Source organism: Suncus etruscus, chromosome 10, assembly GCF_024139225.1.
Source record: "Suncus etruscus isolate mSunEtr1 chromosome 10, mSunEtr1.pri.cur, whole genome shotgun sequence".
In the NCBI taxonomy this organism is placed as follows: Eukaryota; Metazoa; Chordata; class Mammalia; order Eulipotyphla; family Soricidae; genus Suncus; species Suncus etruscus.
Window position 1 is genome coordinate 29,954,701 of NC_064857.1, and position 27,970 is coordinate 29,982,670.

A 27,970-nucleotide genomic window follows, 5' to 3' on the forward strand; every position below is an offset into this window, starting at 1 on the left:
GAACATAGGTCAAGTTCCATTAAAATGAACTCTGTGGATCATGTTAGCATTTTGGTGCATTGAATATTGTTTAGCCTGGAAGTTCATACCAAAGCAAAATAAGCATTCTTATTATTGATTATTAAGCCACTATTGACAGACTCAAAATAACTTCACTAACAATGAAATTATAATGCAGGGCTGGAGAGATAGTACAGGCCCCAAGGCACATGCCTTCTGTGTGGCTCACCCTGGTTTTAATCAGTCTGACTACATATTGTCCCAAGCATCTTGGTGCAGCCCAGAAGGCTCAAAATATTGATTGCCAGAGTGGACAAGGTAAGCACTGGCACTCCAGGGTCCAAGGAGCACTGCAGCATCTTCTAATCTTCACATACCCAGAATCACTGTGATGGGTCCCTAGCCCCACTGAGCACTGTTTGAAACCTGTGCCCCCCCACCCGCTGCCAGAGTTCTGATCCTAACCAAGTTTGTTGATAGTGCACTTTTATGGCTCATAAACAAACAAGTGACTTTTGAATCTTGTTCTATATAGAAGTTAATGTTGATCTCAGTTGTGTTTTAATAATTGCTTTCAAGATACTTATTAGACTTCCCCTCCTCCTCCTCCTGCTCTTTCACTCTTTCTTCCCCTTCCTCTCCCCTCCTCCTCCTCCTCCTCAGCTTCTCCCCGCCAACCTCTAGTCTTCCACTTCCTCCTCCTCCTCCTCCTCCTCCTTCCTCTCTCTCTCTTCCTCTCTCTCCAGCTTCACTCTTTCCCCCCTCTCCTTTCTTCCCTTTCCTTTCTTGCACCCTCCCCTCCGTCTCTCACTCTCTCTCACTCACTCACTCACTCACTCACTCACTCACTCACTCACTCACTCACACCCCCTCCATCCCCAGCTCTCCTTCCTGACACTGCACCACTGCAGCTGCTGCTGCTCGCTCCCTCCTCAAAGAAAAAAAGAAATAAAAAAGAGACTTATTAGAAAACATAGTTGAGATTGTGTCATTATGGTTTGTTTATTTTTTAATCAAAATAATTAAAGCAGTTCTAATAGACATTGCTATTATATATACCATTTCTATGATATTTTCTCTTGGATCTTTCTTATTATTTTATAATATAATTTTAGTACATATTATTACTATATTTTTGTGAGTTTTAAAAGAATAACAAATTATTAAGGCAAACAAAACTCTGGACTCTGGTCATTTGAGAATATTTCCAGTATTTCCTATGGACATGACATTTAGACTATTCAAATCTGATCTTGATGACAGAACTTCCTCCTCACGTACTCCCTCACACTTATTAGGCCCAAATGCCATATAGAGCCTTTCTTGAGTATCTTGGTGACTTTTACCAAATACACTACTCAGCTTTTACTGTGTACCAAAAATCCTTAGTGGTTTGCAAATAGCAAAGCATTTGCATTTTTGGTTCCAAAGGAAGGCTCAGTGGCTAAAAGCACCTACCATGCAAACGCAAGGCCCTAAATTCAACCCAGTTATGCAATCTCTTTTGCATAGCCAGGTATGTGTGTACACCACAACTGTAGTTTTGGGTTTTGTTTTCTGTTTTAGGACCATACTATCAGCAGTGTCCAGAATTTTTTCCTGGCTCTGTATTTAGAGGTTACTCCTGGCAGTTCTTGAAGGGGCATTTGCATGACGAACTGCTGTTCGATTCCTCAAGCCAGGAGCGATTTCAGAGTGCATAGCCAGGAGTAACCCTTGAGTGTCACGAGGTGTGGCCCCCCCAAAACAAAACAAAACAAAAAGTGCAATACTCTGTAAGCACTACTCCCAGAATGTATGTGAGCACCAAAACTAATGAATACAACCTCACCCCACAAAAACACCTGTGTCAAGTTTTGAGAACCATAGCCCAGCATAGCAACAGCAGCAAAAAAGAGAAGAGGAAGAGGAAAATTTTACATTTTGGGTTGGTCAGCAGAAGAAACCTGCTGTGACTTGAGACAATTTCATTTTTGTTCCATGAGTCTTTTAGTCTGCGATCCAGGTTGGAAGAACAAGGATAAGAACAAGGACAAACCCTTTAACTTAATAGTAGAGTATGTCAAGTCAAATGATGGAAGCATATCTGCAAAGTTTCTTCTCCCATTCTAAGGTAGTAACATTTAATCTGGCAAGCCCAGAGCTCAATGAAGAGACTAAATATTCTTTCATAGCAAGAAAGAGAAGACAGAAGTCTTTGCTGAAGGGCCAGAGATGCTTGCCTTGCACAGGCAGTGTGGGTTCAATCCCCAGCATCCCACATGGTTCTCTGAGCCTGCCAGGTGTGATTCTTGAGGTCAGAGGCAGGAAGTAACTCCTGAGCTCCCCAGAGTGGCCCAAAATACAAGGTGAATAAAGTCTTTGCTGAAGTGTATTCCTGCAGCATATAATTACAAAGCAGATACTGAATAGCAAAGCAAGTAGCCCATTGGAAAGGGGTAAAGTCACTGATTTCTAAACCCTCAAGTCTTTCGATGCTAACATTGCCAAGTCTCCAACATTAAATTCGAAAAGGTTCTTTGATTGGGTTACAATTGTGTTCTTTGAAAACAGCTCTTATTGCTATTATTCTTGTGGCTCTTGGCCCTGTCTTTTAGTAACTTTCCATCACCCTTCTTGGCCCCATCTTAAAGAGAGCAAATCCTCCCTGGCCACTGAGATCCTTCCTCATCCTACTTCCTGATGATAGAAAGCTGGGGTCCCTCAGATACTTCTTTTTTTTGTTTTTGTTTTTAATTTTAAAAAATTAAAATTTTAATTATTTATTTTAAAATTTTTTATAAAATTTTACTTAAGAATAGTTTTAATTTCTGCAAAAGTTGCTTTTGTGTGATATGGAGATTCCTCCACAAACTGGAAATTGAGCTCCCATACGATCCAGCTATACCACTCCTAGGAATATACCCAAGGAACACAAAAATACAATACAAAAATCCCTTCCTCACACCTATATACATTGCAGCGCTATTTACAATAGCCAGACTCTGGAAACAACCAAGATGCCCTTCAACAGATGAGTGGCTAAAGAAACTGTGGTACATATACACAATGGAATACTATGCAAGCCGTCAGGAGAGATGAAGTCATGAAATTTTCCTATACATGGATGTACATGGAATCTAGTATGCTGAGTGAAGTAAGTCAGAGGGAGAGAGAAAAACACAGAATGGTTTCACTCATTTATGGGTTTTAAGAAAAATGAAAGACATTTTTAACAGTATCTCAGAGACAAGAGAGATGAGGGCTGGTAGGTGCAGCTCATGACATGAAGCTCACCACATAGAGTGATGAGTGCAGTTAGAGAAATAACTACACTGAAAACTATCATAACAATGTGAATGAATGAGGGAAGTAGAAAGCCTGTCTCGAGTACAGGTGTGGGTGCAGTGGAGAGGAGGGAGAACTGGGAAATTGGTGGTGGGAATGTTGCACTGGTGAAGGGGGTTGTTCTTTTCATGACTGTAATCATACAACTATAATCATATTTGTAATCATGGTGTTTAAATAAAGATAATTTTAAAAAAGGTGCTTTAGTGTACAGAGTTCATGTATACCCAGTGCCTTATTTCTTCTAATATTTATGTCTGAACAGTAGTATGGTATGTTTATACAACAATGATATATTGTATACAGTCTCCCACTAATAGGTGGTTTGACTTATGAGTTTTCAACTTTGTAAAGGTGTGAGAATAATTGCAGTGTGTAACAAATATATTTCAAATTTTGAATGTTGAATGTGAATAACTTAGATTTTTCTTTTCAAGTATTCTTTCTCTTTAGAAGGAACTAGAGTTTAAATTTAGCAAACTCTGTGATACTGAGAACTTATTTCTTCTCTTAGCTGTTTCATACAAATGTACAGATTTACTGCTTCCACTTTAATTTATCAAAGGTTAAACAAAATGTATGATGGTGATTTTTAGTTGCTATTTGTCCTGAGTATCTTAATCAGTTCTTGAGGCTTTAAGTATTTTGCAATTTTCCTTTTCTATTTAAAGTTAATAAAAAATTATTTTCCTTTTTTTTTTTAACTTTTCAGGTCCCAGAATTTCTGTAGTCTTCATTTTTTTGTCTCTTTGTAAGCAAGCCAATTCTTTCTTGAAAGACTTTACTTAATGCAAGCAGCTCACACTATTAACAATCTGTTCTGAAATCTCTTCACTCAAAACCACATGTTTACAAGGTTTATTTTCTGACTTTAAATTATCATTGGTGATGATTTTACAAGCAATCCCAACATACACTAGAACTAATCATGTTCTAGTCCCTGATGCTTTCTTGCTGCCTGAAGTTCCATACCAGGCCAAAAACACTTACTTTCTTTTTTAAAGTTTTATTTTATTTTATTGATATCATTGTTAAAAAAAAATACGGAACGCTTCACAAATTTGCATGTCATCCTTGTGCAGGGGCCATGCAAATCTTCTCTGTATTGTTCCAATTTTAGCATAAGTGCTGCCGAAGTGAGCGCACCTTTTTTATTTGTTTATTTGGTTTTGCTTTTACGGACACACCCAGCAGTGCTCAGAGCTGACTCCCAACTCTCCACTCAGGGACCATTTGTGGAGGCTTTAGGGGACCATACGGAATACTGACTAATATAGAAATCTATCCCTAAAAAACATTATTGTGATGAAAATGTAAAATAAATGTCTTTGGGGCCAGAGTGATGGTACAGTGGGTACGATATTAGCCTTTTTTTCTTACTATTTTTTTTATATTTTACAAAGGAGTGTGATCATCCTATCTATCCTCCTCCTCTACTTCATTTCACTCAGCATAATATTCTCCATATGTATAATACTCTCCACCTATGTATAAGCAAATTTCATGACTTTATTATTCCTAACAGCTGCATAGTATTCCATTGTGTAGATGTGCCACAATTGCTTTATTCAGGTACTTAGGTTGTTTCCAGATTCTGACAATTGTGAATAGTGAATAACGATGAAATATTTTTAATAGGGAGATTCTTCTGGTTTGTCAGTGAATCCAAATCAGCTGTGATTATCTAAGGCAAAGGTGAAGAAGGGAAGAAAGTCAGAGTAAGAGAAAGTGATGTGAGGTCAAAGATATGCTGGCTAAAAGTGATCATGAGTCAAGGAAGTAGGTAGTTTCTATAAGATGGACAAGGCAATAAAATGAAATCTATTCTAGAGCCTTGGGAGTGAGTACAGTCCTAGCACAATGCATTCTTAGTAAAACTCATTGTGGAGCATTAGCCATTTTTAACTGCCATTCAATAAAATAATCTTTAGGGGCTGGGAGTGGTGGCACAAGTGGTAGGGTGTTTGTCTTGAATGTGCTAACCTAAGACAGACCTAGGTTTGATCCCCTGGCATCTGATATGGTCCCCAATGCCAGGAGCAATTTCTGAGTGCATAGCCAGGAGTAACCCCTGAGTGTCATCGGGTGTGTCCCAAAAAAGCAAAAATAAATAAAATAATCTTTAGGTATCTAGGACTTAGAAGATGAAACTGTCTTCCTCATTTATCTGAGGCTGCGTGAAATGACTGCTTCAGTCACAGGTATTTGGGATTTCTCTACTTTCACTCTAGGAACCAATCTGTAGAGATCTATTTATGTCAGAGGACAGGAAAACAAGGTCAAGCCAAGTCAAGTACATGGTTAAGCCTCTAATTATATTTCATTGGCTTAAGCAAGTTATGTCAGACCAAACATCAACAGAGGAAGAGGAGAGGGAGAGCAATTACATGAAAGCAATCTAGTCTACCTGTCAAATGTTTGATTTGTTGAAGACATTTATTTTCCTTCCTGCATGCTTACCAGTCATCCTGCTTCAAGACACCCCAAACTCTTAAGCAAATAAATGCTCATGCAAAAGTAGGAGGGACAGAAAGAATAAAAATTTGATTAGGAAAACAACTTTTTAAATAGAATGCCACTCAGAATTAGAATGTCCTCAACCCCATTTCTCAATGCAGTTGGGCTGGGCAGAATCAACATTCAATGTATAAGGAGTGTAATCTTCCATCCAGTCCCATGAATGACAGGTGCTTTCCCAATAGCTGTACCCAACTTCAAACAATGCAGAGCTTTTGTCTTCTTCCTCTGCTACCTCTGCTGCAGTTGAGAGTTCTCTTTCACCATGCCATTCTGTGAGCACCACACCTGTTGCCTTCTTAAGAGCTTGGACAGAGAACTAAATATATTTTTTTATGCTGGAACCTCACAGACAAAACCATTTCTTATTTATTTATTTGTTTGTTTATTTAGGTTTTGGGGCCACATCTGGTGGCACTCAGGGGTTACTCTTGACTCTGCACTCAGAAATCGTTCCTGGCAGGCTCTAAGGACCATATGGGGTGCGGGGATCGAACACCGGTCCATCCCAGGTCAGCTGTGTTCAAGGCAAACTTCCTATGGCTGTGCTTTTGCTCCGGCACTAGACAAAAATATTTTATCAATTTATTTGTTTGTTTGGATGGTAGTGGACCACACCTGATAGTGGTCAGAAGATATTTCCTGCAGTGCTCAGGAAACCATGTGTTTCCTTGGGAGTGAAATCCAGATGCAAAGTCTACAATCTCTACATGCTAGCCAGTTTTTCCTTTAGCCTTTCCTTTGGAGAAGTTAGAGACATATCAGGTGTTTCTCAGAAAATAACATACCAGGAACTAAATCAGGATGGCCACATGCGAGGCAAGTGAATTAACCCCTATACCCTCTCAGTAGACAATTCATCCCATTTCTTAATACCAAAGTTGAGAAAAGGTCCTAGTTGCTCCTGAACTGTTGGACAGCAAACCCGAACCATATTGGTAGTCTCCATGTTTTCTCAATGCTCTGCGTTCCTCTTCCCCACTGGCTCCAATTCATTCAGGCCATCATCATCGCTAATATCCTAATCTCCACAAACAGCTTTTCTGCTTCTTCCTGCAAGAAACATCTCCAGTCCAGGGGTCTGAGAAGTAGGGCATTTGTCTTGCACATAGCTAACTAGAGTTCAATTTCTAGCACCTACATGGTTCCCTGATCAGTGTCAGGAGTGATTCCTGGGCACAGAACCAGCCCTAACACCTACCCCCAAAATCTGTTGTTGACCTCACGCTCCAGCCTGTTCACTTACTTTCAAAGTTATTGCAAATAATATTTCTTTTCTTTTCTTTTCTTTTTTTTTTTTTTTTTTTTGTTTTTGAACCATGCCCAGCAGTACTCAGGACTTACTCCTGGCTCTGTACTTAAGGACTACTCTTGGCATGATTCTGGGGAAAATATATGGTTCTCGAATTGAACTTGAATCAGCATCATACAAGACAAGAGCACTTCCTGCTGTACTATCTTTCTAGCCTTCTGAGTGATACTTATTCTTCTTTGGTTTGGGGACTACACCATGCAATGCTCAGAGATTACTCCCAGATCTGCACTGAGTATTTACTCCTGGTGAGCTTGGCAGATCACATGGGATACTGGGGATTTAACCAAGGCGGGCTTTGCAAGGCCTTATTCACTGTACTATCACTGCTGGCACCAACAAGTGATATTTCTAGCAAGAAGAGTGGATCTTGCTCTCCTGATTCGAAGTTTTCAATTTTCTTACTTTTCTTACATGTAACCTCCAGTAAATGATGGCAACTTTCATTGATCTTGCTAAAAGATCAAACTTATCCCACTCCATTGGTACCCTCTTTTCCAGGTTCTTGAAACACAAATGAAATTATCCTATGAGTATGGCAGCAAAAAGGACAAGAAAGCCTATATATCTATCCCATAAGTTTTCTTCACCTAAGCCCACACCCTGAACATACCAAAGGAGAAAATGATGAGAGCAGAAATTTATAAAACTATTGAACCAGGCTCTCAGAGCCACTTGCTCTTTCCCTTCCACCAAGCTCAAGGCCCAACCCATCACTCATTCTGACATTCATATGCCCTCCTAATCCAAAATCACACAAATTTGAAGTCACCCCAATTTATATTTTATATTTCCAGGGAGGCACTTGGCACTTCTTTTTTCTTAGACAATATACAGCCTCAAAACTCAGTCAACAAAACCAAGTATTACTTGGCAATTATTTTTTTTCTCAAATACCCTCATATGTTTAGAAAAATAACCTGTAAGTTTTATATATGTATATATGTATACACATACATATATGTATATATATGTATATGTATACATATATACATATATATAGCCACCTTTTATATAACCAATTCAGTAGATCCCTTTTATAAGTAAACATAACCTGAAACTCCATCATTCCAACACACAAAATAAAAAGAACAATGGAGAAAGACTGCATTTGGGGGTATGGAGAGAAACCCAGGCAAAACTCCATGCCCTTCATGCCTGAACCTGGTAGATAAGGACCTAAATCAACACTCAATGCTTTAGCAACAGAAATCAAGGAAGCCCTAGCCAGAGAAATTAAGTAATCAATGGATGAGCAATTCAACCAACTCAAAGAACACTTTCAGAAGATGAGAGAATTCATACAAATGGAACTGAAGAACTAAATAACATGTTAATAAGCCAAGGTAGCAGAACCACACAAGTGGAGAACTGTATAGATGAACTTGAAGACAAATTACATGCCAGCATTAATTAAAAAAAAAAAAAGTCGGGGCTGGAGAGATAGCATGGATGTAAGGCATTTGCCTTAAATGCAGAAGAACAGTGGCTTGAATTCTGGCAGCTCATATGGTTCCCTGAGCCTGCCAGGAGCGATTTCTGAGAGTAGAGCCAGGAGTAACCCCTTAGCGCTGCTGGGTATGACCCCCTCCCCCCAAAAAAAAGTCAAAAAGGAAAAGAGAAACAAAAGAGTGGAAGAAAATTTAAAAATTTAAAGACAAGAGCAATAATCTCCAAATTATAGGAATACCAGAAGGAAAGGAAAAGGGAAAAGGAAGAACACGTAGTGGGAGAAATATTAGCAGAGAACTTCCTCACTCTCTGGAAACAGGCTACTGTAAAAATTCAAGAGGCGAAAAGAGTGTCAAGCAGAATATACCCTAACAGAATAACATCAAGGCATACAGTAATCTAAAGGGCACGAAAAAGAGAAATATGGGGTTCTTAAAGCAGTAAGGGAGAATAAAAATCTTAAGTATAAAGGAAAGAACATAAAAATCAAACCAGTTCTCCCATATGAAATGATCTAGACAAGAAAAGGGTGGAATAACATGTTCAAATTATTTAATTAAAGAACATTTTAATTTAAAATTTACTACCCAAAAAATTCTCATTTATTTGTGAAGGAGGGATAAAAACATTCTCAGACAAAAAGAACTTGCAGCATTGGTGATAATTAAATCAACTCTAATTGAACTATTCAGAGGTCATTTATATAAAACAAATAACCAATTATAACAGCAACAACCCTACACAATATAATAACATGATAGCACCTTTAATGTTTCATTTTATGTAAATTGACTAAATTCTCCCATAAAAAAGTCACAGATTAGAGGTTTGGATCAGGAAGCAAAATCCAACCATTTATTACTTGCAGGAAACATGCTTAAAATCTTAGGGTAGGCACACACTCAGAATAAAAGAATAGAAAACAATTATGTAAGCCAAACTAAATATGAAAAACAAAATAAAAGAACTGGGACAACCATACTTATATCAGGTCAAATAACATTCAACTTCAAGAAAGTAACTAGAGACAAAGATGGACACTACTTATTGATAAGGGGGAAACTATTAGAACAAGAAGTACTAATTCTGATCAAAATATATGCAACAAATGTACAGTCAGCAAATACCAACTATCTAGCCTCTCAGATAAGGACTTTAGAGAAGAAATATAGAGAATGTTCATAGAACTCAAAGAAAGATGGAACAAAATAAACGAACTACAAATAAGAATCAAGGAGATACTAGAGAAGAAATGGGAAATTTTCGAATTAAAGTAACAGGGCTGAAAAACTTTGTAGGTGAAATAAAAACCTCACTGGAAAGCCTATCAGACAGAGTAACAGTAGCTGAAGACAGAATCACTGAGTTGGAAGATTAGATGTATAACAAATACACACAACAAAAGAGGTTGGAAAAGAGCCTCAAAACAAATGATCAGACAATGGAAAAAGTTCTCAAAGAATGTGAATAGACAAAAATAGGAATTTTTTGGAGCCCGGAGAGATAGCACAGCGGTGTTTGCCTTGCAAGCAGCCAATCCAGGACCAAAGGTGGTTGGTTCAAATCCCGGTGTCCCATGTGGTCCCCCGTGCCTGCCAGGAGCTATTTCTGAGCAGACAGGAGTAACCCCTGAGCACTGCTGGGTGTGGCCCAAAAACCAAAAAAAAAAAAAAAAGAAATTTTTTTTTTAAAAAATCAACAGAAACAACATAAGAATTATTGGAGTCCCAGAGACACAGGATGAAAACCCCCATGAAGTACCAACAATCAAGGACATCATTGCAGATAAACTCCCAGAACTAAAAAGTGCATACAACCAAATCCTACATGCCCGAAGAGTACCAACCAAACTCTTTTTGGTCAGTAAGGAAAAAAAAGCACCCTAAAACACATCCTACTTATGATTACAAACTACATAGATATGAATGGAATACTAAAAGAAACAAAATCTAAAAGGGAAATTACATTCAAAGGAGCATTCCTAAGATTTATCACAGATTTCTCACAAGAAACCCTCATGGCCCGAAGGCAGTAGTGGAAGATAGTGACAATACTCAATAAAAATATTGCATCACCAAGAGTACTTCACCCAGCCAGACTTACATTCAGGTTTGAAGAAAGATGTACAGCTTCACAGATAAACAAAGCTTAGAAACTTGAAGACTCAAAACAAGTCTTAAAAGATGAACTGAAAGATCTACTTCAAGAGAATTCAGACCACAAGACACACCAAACTCCTACACAAAGATGACACCAAATCCCATGACAATCATCTCTTTCACTGTCAATGGATTAAATGCACCATTAAGAGACACACAGTGACAAAATAGATTAAAAAGCTTAATCCAATGTTTTGCTGCCTAGAAAAAACACATCTTGGGCTGGCAAGGTGGTGTTAGATGTAAGGTGTCTGCATTGAAAGCGCTAGCCAAGGAAGGACCGTGGTTCGATCCCCCAGCGTCCCATATGGTCCCCCCAAGCCAGGGGCAATTTCTGAGCGCTTAGCCAGGAGTAACCCTGAGCAACAAACGGGTGTGGCCTGGAAACCCCCCCCCCAAAAAAAAAAACATCTAAATACTCAGAATTAACAAGGACTCAAACTCAAAGGTTGGAGGACAATCATTCAAGCAAAAAACTCCCTTAAAATGTTAAAATGTCCATACTAATTTCAGATGACATAAACTTTAGACTTAAAAAAGTTATAAGAAACAAGAGATGGACATTTCTTAATAATAAAGAGATATGTACAACAGGAAGAAATCACATTCCTAAACATATTCACACTGAATGAGGGACAAGCAATATATTTAAAACAATTGCTAATAAACTTGAAAGAAGATATTAATAACACAAAAATAGTGGGAGACTTCAACACTGCCTTGTTAACACTTAGCAGGTCAACAAGGCTAAAACCTAACAAGGATATACTAGCACTGAAAGGAACAATGGAAGAAATTGGCCTAGTAGATACACACAGATATATGTATATATATACATATATATGTATATATATACATATATATGTATATATATATACAGGGCTCTCCATCCCCAGAAAACTGGATACACATTCTTCTCCAATGTCATGGGTCATTCTCCAAAATAGATCACATGCTAGCCTATAAAATATACTTACATAAAATAAGTAGGGTAAAATTGTACAAGCTACTTTGTCAGATCATAATGCATAGAAATTAGAAGTGAATAACAAGCAGACACAGGAAAATTCTTAACACTGGAAAATTAAACAACTCACTACTGAATAACCAGTGGGTCAGAGATGAAATAAAAGTGGAAATCAAAAGATTCCTAGTAACAAATGAGAAAAAAGACACATATTATAAGAATATATGGGGCCGGAGAGATAGCATGGAGGTAAGGCCTTGCATGCAGAAGGTCGGTGGTTCGAATCCTGGCATCTCATATGGTCTCCTGAGCCTGACAGGAGTGATTTTTGAGCATAGAGCCAGGAGTAACCCCTGAGCGCTGCCAGGTATGACCCAAAAACAAAAACAAAAACAAAAAAATAAAACAGAATATATGGGACACTGAAAAAGAGGTAATAAGAGGAAAATTTTTAGCTTTTCAAAAGCATTCATTAAAAAAGGAAGAAGGGGCCTATATAAATAACTTCTTAATGGGACAGTTTATAAAATTGAAAAGTCATCAACAAACTGAACCAAAAATAGGAATTCAGAAGAAAATAATAAATTTTAGAGAAGAAATCAATGAATGTGAAATCCAAAAAAAATCTGAAACATCAATAAAATCAAATATAGGTTCTTTGAAAAAATAAACAAGATCAATAAACCACTAGCAAAATCTACAAAGAAAGGAAGAGAGAAACTTAATAAACAGAATTAGTAAAAATACTACAGAAATTCAAAAAGTAATCAAAAATTACTTAAAGAAACTTTATGCCACAAAACATGAGAACTTGGAAGAAATGGAAATATTGACTCTTCTAAGCTCCCAGGTTGAATTAGATGATCTACCATATTTGAACAAACTTGTGACTATTGAGAAAATTAAAATGGTAATCAAAAATCTTTCAAAAACAAAAGCCAAGGCTCAGACAGATTCACAAATGATTCTTTCAAAACCTTTCAAAAGGACCTACTAGCAATCCTTTTCAGGCTCTTCCAGGAAATAGAAGAATAAAATAACTCCTAAATAGTTTCTATGAAGCTACCATCACCCTGATACAAAAAGCAGAGATAAGAGAGAGAGAGAGAGAGAGAGAGAGAGAGAGAGAGAGAGAGACTTGTAAACTACAGACTAATGTCCCTGAAGAGCACAGATGCAAAGATCCCCAACAAAATCCAATAAGATCGAATGCCTCATCAAGAATGTCATATACCATGACCATGTAGGTTTCATTTCACAGGTGCAAGGATAACATATGCAAACCAATCAACATAATACACCATATCAAAAAAAGGAAAATAAAAACCTTATGATCATATCAATAGATGCAGAGAAAGCATTTGGTAAGGTACAACACCTGTTCATGATTTAAAAAAAAACTCTCAACAAAATGGAAATGGAAGGAACTTTTTCAGTATAGTTAAGGCCATTTACCACAAGTCAATGGCAAATATTATACTCAATGGAGATAAACTAAGTCTTTTCTCTAAAATCTGGTACAAGACAAAGCTTCCCCTTCTCACTACTCCTATGTAGCATATTACTACAAGTACTTGCCATAGCAATTGGGGGGGAAAAAAAAAGAATATATCAATGACATTCAGATAGGAAAGGAAGAAGTCAAGATTTCACTGTTTACAGATGACATGATACTATATTTAGAAACCCCTAAAGACTTTACCAAAATGCTTCTAGAAACAATAGATTCATATAGCCACGTGGCAAGCTACAAAATTAACACACAAAAATCAGTGGAGTTCTTCTTTAATAATACTTTTATTTAAACACAATTATTATAAACATGTTTGTAGTTGGGTTTCAGTCATAAAAAGAACACCCCCTTCACCAGTGCAACATTCCCACTAACAATGTCCCCTATCTCCATCCTCCCACACCCCTGCCTATTTTCGAGACAGGCATTCTACTTCTCACTTATTAGCATTGTCATGATAGTTGTTAGTGTAGTTATTTCTTTAACTTCACTCACCACTCTTTGTGGTGAGCTTCATACAGTGAGTCAGACCTTCTAGCCCTCATGTCTATTGTCTCAAGGCATTATTATAATAATGTCTTTTATTTTCTTAAAACCTGTAGATGAGTGAGACTATTCTGTTTCTATCTCTCTCCCTCTGACTTATTTCACTCAGCATAATAGTCTCCATGCCCATTCATGCATAAGAAAATTTCATTACTTTATTTCCTCTGACAGTTGCATAATATTTATTGTGTATATGTATCACATTTTTTAGGCATTCATCTGTTGAAGGGCATCTTGGTTGTTTTCAGATTCTAGCTGTTGTAAATAGTTATGCAATGATATGTATAGTTGTGCAGAAGGCATTTTTGTGTTGTGTTTTATATTCCTAGGGTATATCCCTAGGAATTGTATAGCTGGGCCATCTTATATGCAATAGCCTTTTTATACACAAATAATGATAGAGAAGAAATGAACATTTAGAAAAACAATCCAATTCACATTAGTACCACATGAACTCAAATACCTTGGAGTCAACTTAACTAAAGAGGTGAAGGACTTATACAAAGAAAATTACAAAACACTGCTTCAATAAATAAAAGAGGAAATGGAGACACATACCAGTTCATGGATTGGGAGGATTAACATCATTAAATGTCAATAGTTCCCAAAGCATTGTACAGATTTAATGAAATTCCTCTAAGGATACTTATGACATTCTTCAAAGAAGTGGATCAAACACTCCTGCAATTCATTTGGAACAATAAACACTCATGAATAGCTAAAGCAACACTTAGGAAAAGATGGGAGGCATCACTTTCCACAACTTTAAATTGTACTACAAAGTAATAGCATTAAAACATTTTTTATTAATTATCTTTATTTAAACACCGTGATTACAAATATGATTATATTTACAGTCATGTAAAGATTGTAAATTATATAATATAATATAATATAATTATTATGTATGATCATTATATAATGTAATTATATTATATTATAGTCATGTAAAGAACACCCCCCTTCACCAGTGCAACATTTCCACCACCAATTTCCCAGATCTACCACCTCCGCACGCCCCACACCTGTTTGAGACAGGCTTTCTACTTCCCTCATTCATTCACATTGTTATGATAGTTTTCAGTGTAGTTATTTCTCTAACTGCACTCATCACTCTATGTGGTGAGCTTCATGTCATGAGCTGCACCTACCAGCCCTCATCTCTCTTGTCTCTGAGATACTGTTAAAAATGTCTTTTATTTTTCTTAAAGCCCATAGATGAGTGAAACCATTCTGCGTTTTTCTCTCTCCCTCTGACTTACTTCACTCAGCATACTAGATTCCATGTACATCCATGTATAGGAAAATTTCATGACTTCATCTCTCCTGACGGCTGCATAGTATTCCATTGTGTATATGTACCACAGTTTCTTTAGCCACTCATCTGTTGAAGGACATCTTGGTTGTTTCCAGAGTCTGGCTATTGTAAATAGCACTGCAATGAATATAGGTGTGAGGAAGGGATTTTTGTATTGTATTTTTGTGTTCCTTGGGTATATTCCTAGGAGTGGTATAGCTGGATCGTATGGAAGCTTAATTCCCAGTTTGTGAAGGAATCTCCATATCGCTTTCCATAAAGGTTGTAATAGATGGCATTCCCACCAGCAGTGAAAAAGAGTTCCTTTTTCTCCACATCCCCGCTAGCACTGCTTGTTTTCCTTTCTTGTGATGTGTACCAATCTCAGTGGCATGAGGTGGTTGGTACCTCATAGTAGTTTTGATTTGCATCTCCCTGACGATTAGTGATGTGGAGTATCTTTTCATGTGCCTTTTGGCCATTTGCCTTTCTTCTTTTACAAAGTGTCTGTTCATTTCTTCTCCCCATTTTTTGATGGGGTTAGATGTTTTTTTCTTGTATAGTTCTGTCAGTACCTTGTATATTTTGGATATTAGTCCTTTATTTGATGAGTATTGGGTGAATAATTTCTCCCACTTAGTGGGTGGTCTTTGTATTCTGGGCACTATTTCCTTTGAGATGCAGAACTTCTTAGTTTAATATAGTCCAATCTGTTTATCTCTGCTTCCACTTGTTTGGAGAGTGCAGTTTCCTCCTTAAAGATGCCTTTAGTCTCAATGTCATGGAGTGTTTTACCTACATGTTGTTCTATATACCTTATAGTTTCAGATCTGATATCAAGATCTTTAATTCATTTGGACTTTACCTTTGTATATGGTGTTAGCTGGGGGTCTGATTTCGCTTTTTTGCAAGTGGCTAACCAATTGTGCCAACACCACTTGTTGAATAGGCTTTCCTTGCTCCATTTAGGATGTCTTGCTTCTTTATAAAAAAACTAGGTGGTTATATGTCTGACGAACATTCTCTGAGTATTCTAGCCTATTCTACTGCTCTGAGGGTCTGTCTTTATTCCAATACCATGTTGTTTTTATAACTATTATATTTATATATTACATAAAATATATAATATATATTATATTATATTTATATTTATAACTATTGCTTTGTAATACAGCTTAAAATTGGGGAAAGTAATGCCTCCCATATTCCTTTTCCCAAGGAGTGCTTTAGCTATTCGAGGATGTTTATTGTTCCAAATGAATTTCAGAAGTGTTTTATCCACTTCTTTGAAGAATGTCATGGGTATCTTTAGAGGAATTGCGTTAAATCTGTACAATGCTTTTGGAAGTATTGCCATTTTAATGACATTGATCCTGCCAATCCATGATCAGGGTATGTGTTTCCATTTCCGCGTGTCCTCTCTTATTTCTTGGAGCAGTGTTGTATCGTTTTCTTTGTATAGATCCTTCACATCTTTAGTCAGGTTGACTTCAAGATATTTTAGTTTTTGTGGCACTAATGTGAATGGGATTATTCTCTTAATGTCCATTTCTTCCCTTTCATTATTGGTGTATAAAAAGGCCATTGATTTCTGTGTGTTAAATTTGTAGCCTGCCACTTTGATATATGAATCTATTATTTCTAGAAGCTTTTTGGTAGAGTCTTTAGGGTTTTCTACGTAGAGTATCATGTCATCTGCAAACAGTGAGAGATTGACTTCTTCCTTTCCTATCTGGATTCCCTTGATAGCTTTTTCTTGCCTAATGGCTATAGTGAGTATTTCCAGTGCTATGTTGAATAGCAGTGGTGAGAGAGGACAGCCTTGTCTTGTGCCAGAATTTAGAGGGAAGGCTTTTAGTTTTTCTCCATTGAGGATAATATTTGCCATTGGCTTGTGGTAGATGGTCTTAACTATATTGAGAAAGGTTCCATTTATTCCTATCTTGCTGAGAGTTTTTATCAAGAATGGATGTTGAACCTTATCAAATGCTTTTTCTGCATCTATTGATATGACCATGTGATTTTTATTTTTCTTGTTGTTGATGTTGTGTATTATGTTGGTAGAATTATGGATGTTAAACCATCCTTGCATTCCTGGGATGAAACCTACTTAATCATAGTGAATGATACTCAGAAAAGTTGTAAGAGACAAAGATAGATATTTTGTACTAATCAAGGGATATGTACAGCAGGAAGAAATCACTCTCTTAAATATATACACACCCAATGAGGGACCAGCAAAGTATTTAATACAATTATTGACAAATCTGAAAAAGGATATTAATAATAACACAATAATTGTGGGAGACCTCAACACAGGCTTGTCACCACTTGATAGGTCAACCAAATTGAAACCCAACAAAAATATACTAGACCTGAAAAGAGAAATGGAAGAAAGAGGCCTAGTAGATATATATAGGACACTCCATCCTCAGAAACCTGGATACACATTCTTTTCCGACGTACATGGGTTATTCTCCAGGATAGACCACATGCTGGCACATAAAACATACCTCCATAAAATCAAGAAGATAGAAATTTTGCAGGCTACCTTTGCTGATCACAAGGCTCTGAAGTTAGATGTGAACTACAAAGGAACACAGAAAAATAAATTTAACACCTGGAAATTAAACAGTCTACTACTGAACAACCAGTGGGTCTGAGATGAAATCAAAGAAGAAATCAAAAATTTCCTGGAAACAAACGACAATAAAAACACAAATTATCAGAACCTATGGGATACAGCAAAAGCGGTACTGAGAGGAAAGTTTATCGCCTTGCAAGCACACATCAGGAAGGAAGAAGAAGCATGCATGAATAGCTTAATGATGCAGCTTATAGAATTAGAAAAAGATCAACAAAAGAAACTAAAAATAGGGAGACAGAAGGAAATAACAAAGCTGAGAGCAGAAATCAATAAAATGGAAACCCAAAAAACAATTCAAAAGATTAACTAAAGCAGAAGTTTGTTCTTTGAAAAAATAAACAAGATTGTTAGACCATTGCCAAAACTCACAAAGCAAAAAAGAGAGAGAAACTTGATAATGCGTATTAGAAATGAAAAGGGGGAGATCACTACAGATACTGCAGAGATTCAAAGGGTATTCAGAGAATATTTTGAGAAACTCTATGCCACTAAATATCAGAACCTGGACGAAATGGATAAATTTCTGAACTCATAACCTTCAACGGTTGAATAAAGAAGATGTAGCATATCTAAACACCCCCATCACTATTGAGAAAATTAAAACCATAATCAAAAATTTGCCCAAAAACAAAAGCTCAGGCCCTGATGGATTCACAAATGAATTCTTTCAAACCTTTCAAGAGGAACTACTACCAATCCTGGCCAGGCTCTTTTATGAAATTGAAAAAACAGGAACACTTCCAAATAGCTTTTATGAAGCCGACATCACTTTCGTACCAAAGCCAGATAGATATACTGCCAAAAAAAAAAATTACAGACCAATATCCCTGATGAACACAGATGCAAAGATCCTCAACAAAATCCTGGCGAACACGATCCAATGCCTCATCATTAAAACATTTATTGGAATAAAGACAGACCCTCAGATAAACAAGATAAATATGAGTATTCAGAGAATGTTCCCCAGACATACAATCAATTAATCTTTGTTAAAGGGAAAAAAATCTCAAATGGAAAAGAAAACCCTCTTCAACCAGTGGTATTGAGACAACTGGTCAGCCACATGCAAAAAAAAAAAAAAAAAAGTGAACTCAAACCTCCATCTAACACCTGCACATCTAACCATGCACAAAAGTCAAATCTAAATGGATTAAATACTTTATATCAGACCTGAAACTATAAGGTATATAGAAGAATGTGTAGGCAAAACACTCCATGGCATTGAGACTAAAGGCATCTCCAAGGAGAAAACACCACTGTCCAAACAAGTGGAAGCAGAGATAAACAAATGGGATTACAATAAACTGAAAAGCTTCTGCACTTCAAAGGGAACAGTGACTAAGTTAAAAAGGTCACCCATGGAATGGGTGAAACTATTCACCCAATACCCATCAGAACAGACAATTACTCAAAGAAGAAATACAAATGACCAAAAGACATGTGAAAACAATGTTCCACATCACGAATGATCAGGGAGATGCAAATCAAAACAACAATGATATATCATCTCACACCAAAGACTGGCACACATCACAAAGAACAAGAACAACCACTGCTGGTGTGGGTGTGAGAAGAAATGAACTCTCATTCACTACTTGTGGTAATGCTCTCTAGTCCAGCACTTCTGGAAAGCAATATGGTTATTCCTCAAAAACTGGAAATTGAGCTCCCATATTATCTAGCAATACACTTCTAGCAATACATAACATAATTATACCTTCTACACTCCTATGTTCATTGCAGTGCTATTTACAGTTGCTAAAATCTGGAAACAACCCAGATGCCCAAAAAGAGATAAGTGGCAAAAGAAACTGTAGTACATTTACACAAAGGAATATTAAACAGTTATTAGAAAAAAATAAAGTCATGAATTTTGCCTATACATGGATGGACATGGAGTCTATTATGCTGGGTGATAAAGTCAGAGGGAGAGACATAAACACAGAATAAACTCATCTGTGGAATTTGAGAAAAACAAAAGACAATACAGTAACAATACCCAGAGACAATAGAGATGAGGGTCAGAATAACCAGTCCATGATATGAACCTTATCACAAAGAGTGATAATCACAGTTAGAGAAATAACTACACTAATAACTACCATGACAATGAGAAAGAGAAACACAATGTCTGTTTCGAAGACAGTCAGGTGACAGAGGAGGAGGAAATTGTAGAATATTGGTTGCAGGAAAGTTGCACTGGTGAAGGTGAAGGTATGTGTGCATTTTGTGAAACCCAACTATATACACATTTGTAACCATTGTAGTTAAATAAAAATTATTTAATAAAATTATATAGAAGCCTGAGTAATGGTGCAGTAGTAGGGCATTTGCCTTGCACACGACTGACCCAGGACTAACCATAGTTACACCCTCCAGCATCCCAAATGGTCCCCTAAGCCAGGAGAAATTTCTGATTGCATAGCCAGTAGTAACCCCTAAGCATCACCAGGTATGGCCCAAAATTCCTTCCAAAAAAACGTAATGTAATGGCTAAAGAAACTGTGGTACATATACACAATGAATATTATTATGCAGCTTTCAGGAGAGATAAAGTCATAAACTTGTTCTATACATGGATGGACGTGGAGACTATTATGCTGAGTGGGGGAGAGAGATAGAAACAGAATAGTCTCGTTCATCTATGCATTTTAAGAAAAAATAAAAGACTTTATTGTAATAATGCCAAGAGAAAATAAAGATGAGGGCTGGAAGGACCGGTTCACAGTATGAAGCTTAACACAAAGAATGGTGAGTGAACTTAGAGAAATAACTACACTAATAACTATCATGACAATGTTAATAAGCGAGAGAAGCAGAATGCTTGTCTCGAAAACAAACGGGTTGTGGGAGGAAGAAGATGGGGGACATTGGTGGTGGGAATGTTGCACTGATGAAGGGGGTGTTCTTTTTATGACTGAAACCCAACTACAAACATGTTTTAATCATGTTGTTTTGATTACAAAACGTGGTTTGTAATCATCATGTAATCAGAGAGCTGAGAGAAAAAAAGGAGCAAGAAATCATGGAGCACAGCTGGAAGAGGCTGCATGAAAATCTTAGCTTAGTAGCCATGTGAAGGAAATGAACATGGCAGTTAGGGCCATATAAAAATAACTGGCTGTCTCCTGAAACTTCATCTGACTACCTGTGAAATTATTCCTCTGCCATTACTCTGCAACCTTCAAACCTGCTGGCCAGAGGCTACAGGTGCCAAGCCAAGAAAGGCCTCACCCCAACTCTAGGCCTCTATATTTTATATTTAAACAACAAAATGGTTAATATCTAGGATATTTAAGTACTCACCAAGGCTAACCTCACAAAAACCTAAAAGTCCCACTAAAAAATGGGGAGAGGAAATGAACAGACACTTCTCTGAGGAAGACAAATAGATGAACAATAGGCACATGAAAAAATTCTCATCATCACTTATCATTAGGGAAATACAAATCAAGATAACAATGAGATATCTTACACCAATGAGGCTGGCACATATCAAAAATATTGGGGGCAATATGTGTTGCCGGGGTTGTGGTGAGAACGAAATTCTCATCTGCTGCTGGTGAAAATGTTGACTGGTCCAAGTCCTATGGAAAACAATATGAAAGGGTTTTCAGTAAACTAAGAATCAATCTGCTATTTACTGCAGCACTCAGTACAATAGCTAAGAGTTGGATTCAACCTAGTTATCCAACAGCAGATAAGTGGATCATGAAGATGTGAGCATATATACAATGGAATACTACATAGTTATAAGGAGTGATGCAATAATATAATTTGCTGCAACATGGATAGAACAGGAAGATATTATGCTAAATAAAGTAAGCCAGAAGAAAAAAGAATAAATACAGAATGACATCACTTATATGTGGTATTAAGAAAAGCTACGTGAAGAAATCCAATGGTTTAAATGGAGGTTTGTCATGAATACCATAGACTCCAGAGTATAGCAAGGAAAAGGAAAGAAATTGAGTGGAGGAGGAGAAACACAAATATGAAAGGATGAAGATAGGGTCATAGAGGTCTCAGGTGCACTGCTGGTATTAAGAAAGGATAGAAACCTCACTCCATTAGATAGCCAAGACAACTAGTTTATGTTCCTTTCGATGAGAAATATGGAAAGTGAAATCAAATTACAAATTACAAAGATACCATACTTAAGAGGCTATGCTAGCATAGAAACTAGTTTACCTCTAGAAATGTTTTCCCAATTTTTAAGTTTCTAGGTTCTTGTGATAGTTTGCTAAGGTTATGATAAGAAACTGCTACAGACAAATAATTGAAATAAATTATTTCAGAATCCTCAAAACTCTATTTCTAATATCAAGGTACTGATTGGGTTGGTTTTTCCCCTTGGCTTCTTCTCCCTTTCTCTTCATAATTTCTTCCTTCTGTTCATGTCTGTATGCTAGGCTATTCTTTTCTTGTAAGATTACCGGTCAGTCATTGGTCAGATTGGTATTTTGCCAATGACCTCATTTAATTAAATTCTTCTTTACAGATCTTATTTGTATATGTTATTATATTCTGAGATACTGGGTATTGGAATACCACACTTAATTTTGAGGAAATTCAACTCAAACTTTAAATGACTTTAAATGTGTGAGACTTGCAATCAAAATAACCTAACAAAGAATATTAGGATCCTCCATTGGAAATGGGAGAAAACCATATTCATACTTCTTTAGAAAAAAATACTAGCTTAACTGAAAAATCTAGGAGGATAACTATGTTTGGGCATGTCTAGGTCTAGAACTCACATACTATCATTTTATCTGCCAGGGTCTTGGCAGAAAATCAATGGCTCCATCTGAGTTTAAGAAAAATAAACTATGCACCAAAATGATAGCAGAAATTTTAGGAAAAAATCATAGGAAATTTTGAAATACCATCTCAAGTTATAGTGGAATACTGTTATCACTAGATCTAGAAGGACCTTAGAGATGGTACAGTAGGAAGGGACTTGCTTTTCATGCTACTGACCTAGGTTGGAACCCTGGCCCCACATATGGTCTCCTAAGCAGACCAGAATTAATCCCTAGACATAAAGCCGAAAGTAAGCCTTGATTACCCCTAGGTGAGGGCTCAAAACTAAGCAAAACAAAAACAAAACAAAAAAGAACTAAAGGAGCAAAGCAAGGGTAGTTACTGGAATCTGAAGGGGACAGATAGGAGCTATACACAAAAAGGAGACTTTGCAATAAAGACCTGGAAAATAAATAATGCCTTATCTCCTGAGAGCATCCTCATCTGAAAGCCAGAGGGCAAGAGTTTGACAGTCTATTCAGTCCTTCAGAGAAATAGAGAACAGATTTAAGGGCAAGTGGAAAATATCCAAAACCAACATCAAGACTTGATTCTACTCTTTATCTTCTTTATCAGTGTCTTTCAAAACAGGGCCTCAGCTGATAACCCTTGCAGACTGCCTCTATGAGCAGAGAGCTTCCTCTACCCACATTTTCCCTACAAAACCCTAGAATTTAGTCTTACTAGAAGAGCGCCCTTTATTAAACTCAACCTATTTTTTTTGGTTTTGTTTTGTTTTGGGGCCACATCTGACAGTGCTCAGGGGTTACTTCTGTCTCTGGCCTCAAGAATCACTCCTGGTGGGCTCAGGAGATCAAAAGGGATTTGGGAGATCAAATCCAGATCAGCCACATGCAAGGCATTAAATGCCCAACACCCTGGACTATGGCTTCAGCCCCTCATTTAATTCTACTAACTCTCTAGTTATGGTCATCTCTAAATTGATCATTCTGACTAAAGGTCTCTATCACCTGAAAACCCTTGGATTGAGGAGTGTGCCTCTAGAAGTACATGGTCTGGAATGAAGAGGGTGGTTCCCCAAAGTAAAAATTAGGAGTTGTTAATAGACAAGGGAGAACACAAAGAGGTTGGATAGGTAAAACCAGTATCTATACACCCTGTTATCCAAACTCACACAATGCAATTCTTGGTAAATACATTATGACTAACTTACATTGAAAGGACACCACATATTTTAAAAACTCCTCACAGCACATAGTTGGAGTTCAATGAAAAATTGCACATACAAGAAGTTGTTGAAATATTAAACTTAGAACTTTAGTCCTATATTAAGTTTCTTCTAGTTGGGGAGATTTTTTCTACTTTCCAATAAACTTCTCTATTTTAAAAGAGAAGGAAGAAGAGAAGGTGGAAGAGAAGAAGGTGGAGAGAATAAATAAATATTAAATTTAATAATCCATGAATAAAATATTTTTGCAATTAAGTAGAAGACTTTTCTCAGTGCAGAGTATATTTTTTCCACTTCCAATCTTTATAGAGGTTGCTTATAGTTGTTAACCTCTTGTTTGTTTGAAATCTATATTTGCACTTTAAACACTGCCTCTTTCAATGTTCTGAATTATTTTGTAAACTGTGTTTATTTGCTTTCATTAGACCACAGTCTTAAGAATTTCTGGCTTGTTTACACACATTACCAAGGTGGTTTTTTTTTTTCAGATTCACATAGAAAAAGATCATCATGAAAGAGGCAATAAACTGAAATAAGATAAGTGAACCACTTAAATTTAATTGTTAATAAGGCTTCTTTGTTTCTGCCAATTAAAGATGACTATCAATGTTGCTAAGAGCTATTTATTAAAGAGATAAAAATGAATATTGTCTTTAAAAAGTCAAAGGCTTTATCTGATTTCAAAGTGAGCTTGTAAAAATTTAATCCTCTGGTGTTTGCCTGTCATTCAAGCATAACTTTTTTTTCTTACCATCCGCCTACTGTTTTTTTTTTGTTGTTGAGCTCCAGCAAGTTTTGGCAGTGTTTCTGCCAATGGCTCTTTGGGTTAAGGTGCCCTGCCAGTAGAATTTAAGCAACACTGTACATGTGTGAACAAAGAATCAGATTGGACTGATATTTAAAAATTATTTTAAATCCATAAATAAAAATTATTTTTAATAGTACCTTATTTCTTAAGTTATTTCTGCAGTAGACCCATCTTCATGGAAATAAGCCTCCTAAAAAATAAGCCCAAAATTGTGAATGATGGGTTTACTACAGCATCTGCAGATATTCATGTGGTAAATGTCGATGCAGTAATACGCCTCCTGTTCAGTCGTCCTTGAATAGAAACATGTGGAAGAGAATAGAAGAAAGCCTGAAGAACGCTTTTTCAATCATCTGTATCAAGAAAGGCAGAGTAATGTAAAGAGCTCCCTCAATCTTATTCAATGTTAGAATACATGCAACTCATTAAGAACAGAAGTGTGAACTTCTTTCTCCTCTCTTACATTGATATCCCATGTAGTTATATTTCAAACTCTCTTCTGACCAGTCAAGCTCAGAATGGTCTCAAATCTTGTAATGTTTTGAATGAATCATATCCCCCTGCACAGTAATTTTTGATTTTCATATTTCTTTGTATACTCCTTGAATGCAAAGAGTAAATTTAATGCTTTTTTATATCCTGTTGACTTGTAGCCTGGGATAGAGTAGGAGCACTATAATCCTTGATTAAATTAGCATAAATGTTTTGCTCAAGTTAATATTAACTGAGTTTGCATTCTAGAGCCATAAACTTCCAGTAATTAGAGGGCATTGGTATAGGTACCAGTAAAGGAATGGACCTTGTCTGGTGACTGAAGGAAGTAAGCCAAGCCTAATAAAAATCTGATAAATTAGGTCAAAAGAGATACAAAAACACTCAAAACTGGAAGTATTTATACACACACACACACACACACACACACACACACACACACATATACACACACACACAACCCCAGACATACGATATGGATCCTTATTTCATAGAAAGGAAACCAAGATCCTTAGAAATTGTGGTTTACTCAATGCTACATTGAATTACTGATAAAATTCAGACAGGTTCTTGACCATACTGTTGGTTAAAGAATCAGGCTGGAAGCCAATGAAATGAGGCTCACCCTTGTGTTTGTCAAGTTCTCTTAATAGTAACAACCATTTTCCAGCGTCCTGGGATGGTGTTAGGTACTTCCTATACCATGCTATATAATTTTGTTTATTTTTCACAATACTTAACACTGTAACAACATTGTAATAGCCATGCTTTCCATGGCAAATAGAGTCTATAGGAAACATGTGTATGAAGATGAAGATGACCCTTGAACAACATAGGTGCTTTGGGTGTCTGCCCATACCTATATGGTAAAAATCTACATATACCTTTTTTTAGGAGGATGTAAATACCTAACAGTGCTCAGGCATTACTTCTGACTCTGCACTCAGGAATCATTTCTGGTAGGCTCAGGAAACTATATGAGATGTCAAGCATTGAACCCTGGTCAACAGCTTGCAAGGTGAATGCCTACTGTACTATCTCTCTAACCCCAAAATCTACATAAAAAATCTACATATTATGTTTCCTCTGAAACTACTTGCCTGTTGTTGACCAGGAGTTATACCAATATCAATATAGTTAATTCGAACATATTTTATATATACTATATACATATGTTATATGTCTATGGTATTTTCTTTCTTTCTTTCTTTCCTTTTTTTTTTAGTTTTCGGGTCACACCCAGCAGCTTTCAGGGGTTACTCCTGGCTCCACGCTCAGATATCACTCCTGGCAGGCTCGGGATGCTGATCCCATATGGGATGCCGGGATTCAAACCAATGACCTTCTGCATGAAAGGCAAATGCCCTACCTCCATGCTATCTCTCTGGCCCCTGTCTATGGTATTTTCAATATTACCAACCTCTCTGTTGTTCTCTGAAGGTGAATGTTTAGCCAAAGGACACAACCAGGGCAGAAACAGGTTAGAGATAAATTTGTTACTCACATCAGTAATGGAGACAAGGCAATCATCATTGCAAAGTACTGCCTCTCTGAACTTGCTGATGGAGAGAGTCTGCAGGGATTTTCTTGGGAAGAAAGATGATTGGGTGGGATATATTTGTCTGCAATTACAGAAGGGTCAGGCTATGCTGCCACATATTCAGAAAAATATGGGATGGATGAGCTCCATCCTGAGCAGAGATCCTGTTGCCCTCTTGGTCGCCAAAGGTTAGCTCTTCTGGGTTCTGCACATGTGCTGGGTGTGGGACTTGGGCAACCATCAAAAATATTTGGTAGTGGTCTTCTGGTTCTGGTTCTGGAAATTATTTATTTTAGGATACTCTGAAATAATTGCTGGACAGACAGGTCATTGTACAATCTTAGGGGCAGGGTTGCAATGAACAAAGTCTTAATGGTGAGTAGTAACTGTGGCCTTTCAACTTTATGAACTGAAAAAAAGTAGTTTTTAAAGGAAAAAAATAGACTTCTGTTGAAAAAAAATCTGTGCACAAATGTACCCAAATAGTTCTTATTCAAAGGTCAACTGTATTAAGAAATTTGTTTTAATTTGTTTATATGATAATGGGACTAATTAGGAAATTCTGAGATTATAGGAAGGGCAGCTGAGATTTGGGGCATAGGCAGAAAATACTATCTCTAGGTGGAATTTCTTCTTCAAGGAAATTTTACCCCTGTACTTTAAGTCCTTTCAACTTAAATAATTCACTTAAATAATTCAAGATAATCTCCCCTGTTTAAAGGCATCTCAGTGTGGACTTTAATACTATCTTCAAAACAACTTCAAAACACAGCAATTCCTAAAATAAAGCCTGATTCAGTAATTTGGTGATGGTGACACAGACAAAAACATACATAAACTGATCATTCTTTTATGCCCCTTTCTCAATTCACAGTGCTTTTAATGGCAATGTCAAGATTCCAGACCCTTTCCGACTGTCTCCACTATCCATGTGTGGGCCACAAATTCTGATTGCAAGCTAGAGCAAATTTTTCACAGTTCTGAGCCAAGTTCTTTCTCCTGTGAAATGAAAAAAAAAATCACATGTCAGAGGGTTGATATGAATTTTAAAAAAGTGAGTTGATAACACATAATATAAACTCCAACAAATGTTACTTTCCCTTTCTTCTCCTTTGCACTGCATCGTGTGCTCACAAACTCAGAAAACTCACATGAGTTATACACATAAGTTATAAATCACATAAATTATACCAAAATGAATCTCACAAGATGGTTCAGGTATGGGTATTTTTCTGAAATGGTGAAGAAGCACTGCAATTCAAAGAATGGTATGACCTTCTAAATGTGTTCTTTTCTCAATGTATCCTTGAACATTTTTTTTAAATTTATCACATCTCTTTCCGGCTTTGACGTTCATCCCCTGGAAAGTGTCCCTCTTTCTCAGTCAGGCAATGAAGA

At 36.9% G+C, this 27,970-nt stretch overlaps 1 non-coding gene across 1 annotated transcript; it reads right to left on the reverse strand.

Moving 5' to 3' along the window:
- Positions 1–4,364: 4,364 nt before the first annotated feature.
- Positions 4,365–4,471, reverse strand: LOC126021510 (U6 spliceosomal RNA). Its single transcript, XR_007500021.1, has one exon. It is a non-coding gene; the product is annotated as a U6 spliceosomal RNA (small nuclear RNA).
- Positions 4,472–27,970: the final 23,499 nt, after the last annotated feature.